Here is a 5,571-nt window from a genome sequence, read left to right as displayed (position 1 = left end):
CTTGGAAGTTCTCCACGTGAACAAATGCAGCAAGTTCTGAAAAACACAGAATATTATAAAGATCGAAAACCTCCCGAAAATAAAGATTTGCTTTTTTACTTTTGTAGATTAATGTGTCCTCGAGAGGAGCTGTTCTTAAAGTAACAGCAAACATAGAATGATAAAGTATATAAATGAAAAATTTATTTCCATTGTTGCTCAGTCAAATGGAATTTGTGCCCCTGAAACAAACATTTTTCAATGCTATGACTGTAAAAAGTAGAAAACAATTTTTCTATAGTAATGTGTATTATGGGATGGTTCACCAAGGCTGCATCTTATGATTTTGCTAAATATTTCCTGCAGTTGTCCAAACCAGATTTTTTTTTAATCAAATTAGTTTCCAACAGTGGGATCCCCCTTTAGGAAGAGTCCAGCTCATCACTCGTGGACTTGGACATGCAGACCGCGGTATTGACCAAATGTCTTAACCTTTTGCGTGTTATTATTAAATCCGAGTGTCCCTGTAGAACAGAAGACAATAATTGTTCTGAGAGCCTCATATTTTACCAATGTAGGCAGAAATCTGGAGACAGTGAAAACGAGCAGAGCTGCAATCAATCCACCAGGAAACCACCTTAATCATAATGTCAATTTTATCGACCCAATAAAATGATATGGACCAATAAAGCTCTTGTTTTAATTTTTAAACTTGTCTCTCCCTAAAATCTATTGCAGTTCGTCTACTCTGGACTCTATTGGAAGGAGGGAGAATGCCGGCACTTAGCAATAGATTAGAAGAGCAGAGTTTGCATTGGAGGTAATGAAGGAACAAACTACTCACATCGCTAGATACATTGTAGCACAGAGAAAGAAAATCAGAATTCTGGTAGCATTAGACTTTTTTGTAAAAGAAGCTGAAGGTACTGACTGGGAAACCTAAAATGAAAAGGATGGTCCAAAATACAAATTAATTTTCATTCTGAATGCCTATCTATTTAATGCCATAATCTAATCTATTTTCTAATATACGTTACTTAAAAATTCCTTATCTGTCACGGGTGTGTCAGAAGTGACAGGCAGTTGCCCTGCAGTTGGTTGCAGAAGATCTCTTTGGCATTACAGACACCTTCTTAGCTGTTTTACTCTAGGACACAGCGGCTACCTCCCTCTGGCTAATTGACACCCAGGCTGGGTGTTTAAATACTGACTGTTGTTAGAGGGAGGGGCCGGTTATATTCAAATGACCCCTTGTGAAGGCTTGGAACTGGTGCAGTCTGCTTGCTTCCTCCTGGAGCTGAGAGGACGTGTTGCGATGTCTCTGAAGTCGACTCAAGCAAGCTATTTTACCCGTGTCTGTCTCCCCTTGCTGTCTTTAGTGTTTAATGGGAACTGACTAGCGCTCATTCCCCCCTTCACTATACAGGGCCAAGCGCCAGGGAAATACAAAGTTTAGGTTCGCGTGCGGCGATTGTTGAAGAACCAATATAGGGACGTTAGTGGAGACAGGGTGACATCAGATCAGCCTAGGAGGTCTCCACTCACCCCTTTCCCTAGAGTCTGGGCTCCCTTTCCTCCTTCCCTTTGTGTTGCACTAAGTGTTTCCCACACTTTGTGTGACATTATCCTTCCCTACCTACACTATCTAAAGTGCGCATTGTAAGATGAATACCTGGATTTCAGAGACCAGCGCCGGCTCCTGCAAGTGACATCACTTACGGGGATGGTGCTGGTCTCTGCACGCTGGGAATTCTTACACTGCGCACTGACAATGCACTCTGTTGTCGGCTCGTTACTACTGATCTGAGCCGGTGAGCGAGTGCACTGTCATTGTGCACATTGCACAGTGACATAGCAGGGACTAGCCCAGACCCTGGAATGAAGGTCACTGATCACACTTTGTTTCTGGGAGAGGGCAGGGGCTGCGGCAGTGACCCTAGCCTCTGCCTCCTGATGACGCTTTGTTTGAGTATCACAGCATGCACTGGGATTCTCAAAGTATCATCAAAGGAAGTTGTAAAAAATGCAAAGCAGTTAAATAGTAGAATGAGGGAAGGATAGAGAATTTTTAATTAAAGTATAATTTAAAATAGATTAGAATAAGCCATTAAATAGATAGGCATTTAGGATAAAAATTTATTTGTATTTCAGACTACCCCTTTAAGTATTTAGATGGAAATTCTGCACTTTGTAGGCTCCAAAGCTTACGTTACCAAACTATGCAGTCAATGACACCCAAAAACAGACTTAAAGTTTCCTTACCTTACTGGCTTCCTTGTAAGATGTTATGTGGAAGACTTACTTAGACTTAGAGTAAGATGTGCTACTTGCTAATCAATAAAGATACACTTTCTTATTAATACATATTTTGAGTTTCAGATGTGACCAGCTCACTGCAACAATCAAAATTATAGATTTTGTGCATCTATAAGTACCGTATGTGGAGTAGCATAACTAGAGTCTGATAGGCCCTAGTGCAAAATTTAGGCTCTTGTAGTGTTTTAAATCCTATAATGACATACGTGTTGCCCACTCCCCCATTATGTAGTAATGTCCCCCATCCAGTACTAATGTCCCGATCCCCTTCCAGGTATATATGCCCCCATCCTGGGCCCCTTCCTGATATATATGTCCCCCATCCTGGGCCCCGTCCTGGAATACATGTCCCTCATCCTAGGCCCATCCTGATATATATGTCCCCATCCTGGTATATATGTCTTCCTTCCTGGGCCCCTTCTGGGTATATATGTCCCCCATCCTCGGCCCATCCTGGTATATATGTCACCCATCCTGGTATATACAGTACAGACCAAAAGTTTGGACACACCTTCTCATTTAAAGATTTTTCTGTATTTTCATGGCTATGAAAATTGTACATTCACACTGAAGGCATCAAAACTATGAATTAACACAAGTGGAATTATATACTTAACAAAAAAGTGTGAAACAACTGAAAATATGTCTTATATTCTAGGTTCTTCAAAGTAGCCACCTTTTGCTTCGCACAACATCTGTAGTTATACGGAGGAGAAACTACACCCAGGTGAACGCAATGTACAAATTATGTGACTTCTGGAGGCATTTGGTCACTCAGGATTTTCTTAGGGATAGAATCATAGAATCATAGAATGGTAGAGTTGGAGGGGACCTCCAGGGTCATCTGGTCTAACCTCCTGCTCAATGCAGGATTCACTAAACCATCTCAGACAGATGTCTGTCAAGCCTCTGTTTGAAGACTTCCATTGAAGGAGAACTCACCACCTCTCGTGTTCCACTCATTGATCACCCTAACTGTTAAAAAGGTTTTTCTAATATCTAATCTGTATCTTTTCCCATTCAGTTTCATCTCATTGCTTCTAGTCTTTCTTTGTGCAAGTGAGAATAAAGATGATCCTTCTACAATGTGACAGCCCTTGAGATATTTGTAGACAGCTATTAAGTCTCCTCTCAGTCTTCTTTTTTGCAAGTTAAACATTCCCAAATCCTGTAACCGTTCCTCATAGGACATGGTTTGCAGACCGGTCACCATTCTGGTCGCTCTTCTCTGAACTTGCTCCAGTTTGTCAATGTCTTTTTTAAAATGTGGTGCCCAAAACTGGACACAGTATTCCAGATGAGGTCTGACCAAAGAGGAGTAAAGTCCGATAATGACTTCACGTGATCTAGACTGTATGCTTCTGTTAATACATCCCAGAATTGTATTTGCCATTTTTGCTGCTGCATCACACTGTTGACTCATGTTAAGCCTGTGATCTATTAGTATACCTAAGTCTTTTTCACATGTGCTGTTGCTTAGCTCTATTCCCCCCATTCTGTATATGCTTTTTTCATTTTTATTGCCCAGATGTAGTACTTTGCATTTTTCCCTGTTAAAAACCATTCTGTTGGTTGCTGCCCACTGCTCCAGTTTATTTAGGTATTTTTGAATCTTTTCTCTCTCTTCTCTAGTATTAGCTATCCCTCCTAGCTTTGTGTCATCAGCAAATTTAATCAGTTTACCCTCAATTCCTTCATCTAAATCATTGATAAAGATGTTAAACAATACAGGACCCAGGACAGAGCCCTGTGGTACCCCACTTGAGACATTCATCCAACTGGATGTGAAGCCATTTACGACCACTCTTTGAGTCCGATCACTAAGCCAGTAATGAATCCACCTAACAGTTGCCTTGTCCATTCCATACTTGGTCATTTTTTGAATAAGGATGGTGTGAGATACTTTGTCAAATGCTTTGCTGAAGTCAAGATATACTATATCTACAGCATGTCCCCCATTCTTGTATATACAGTTAGGTCCATATATATTTGGACAGAGACAACATTTTTCTAATTTTGGTTCTAGACATTACCACAATGAATTTTAAACAAAACAATTCAGATGCAGTTGAAGTTCAGACTTTCAGCTTTCATTTGAGGGTATCCACATTAAAATTGGATGAAGGGTTTAGGAGTTTCAGCTCCTTAACATGTGCCACCCTGTTTTTAAAGGGACCAAAAGTAATTGGACAGATTAATTAATTGTAAATAAAATGTTCATTTCTAGTACTTGGTTGAAAACCCTTTGTTGGCAATGACTGCCTGAAGTCTTGAACTCATGGACATCACCAGACGCTGTGTTTCCTCCTTTTTGATGCTCTGCCAGGCCTTTACTGCGGTGGTCTTCAGTTGCTGTTTGTTTGTTGGCCTTTCTGTCTGAAGTTTAGTCTTTAACAAGTGAAATGTATGCTCAATTGGGTTGAGATCAGGTGACTGACTTGGCCATTCAAGAATATTTCACTTCCTTGATTTAATAAACTCCTGGGTTGCTTTGGCTTTATGTTTTGAGTCATTGTCCATCTGTAGTATGAAACGACGACCAATCAGTTTGGCTGCATTTGGCTGGATCTGAGCACACAGTATGGCTCTGAATAAGTCAGAATTTATTCGGCTGCTTCTGTCCTGTGTCACATCATCAATAAACACTAGTGACCCAGTGCCACTGGCAGCCATGCATGCCCGCGCCATCACACTGTCTCCGCCGTGTTTTACAGATGATGTGGTATGCTTTGGATCATGGTACCACGCCTTCACCATACTTTTCTCTTTCCATCATTCTGGTAGAGGTTGATCTTGGTTTCATCTGTCCAAAGAATGTTCCTCCAGAACTGTGCTGGCTTTTTTAGATGTTTTTTAGCAAAGTCCAGTCTAGCCTTTTAATTCTTGATGCTTATGAGTGGCTTGCACCGTGCAGTGAACCCTTTGTATTTACTTTCATGCAGTCTTCTCTCTATGATAGATTTGGATATTGATACGCCTACCTCCTGGAGAGTGTTGTTCACTTGGTTGGCTGTTGTGAAGAGGTTTCTCTTCACCATGGAGATTATTCTGCGATCATCCACCACTGTTGTCTTCCGTGGGCGCCCAGGTCTTTTTGCATTGATGAGTTCACCAGTGCTTTCTTTCTTTCTCAGGATGTACCAAACTGTAGATTTTGCCACTGCTAATATTGTAGCAATTTCTCGGATGGGTTTTTTCTGTTTTTGCAGCTTAAGGATGGCTTGTTTCACCTGCATGGAGAGCTCCTTTGACCGCATGTTTACTTCACAGCAAAAC

Source organism: Phyllobates terribilis, unplaced genomic scaffold (genome assembly GCF_046119375.1).
Source record: "Phyllobates terribilis strain yellow unplaced genomic scaffold, ASM4611937v1 Scaffold_8__6_contigs__length_399053987, whole genome shotgun sequence".
In the NCBI taxonomy this organism is placed as follows: Eukaryota; Metazoa; Chordata; class Amphibia; order Anura; family Dendrobatidae; genus Phyllobates; species Phyllobates terribilis.
This window is presented reverse-complemented; position numbering follows the sequence as displayed.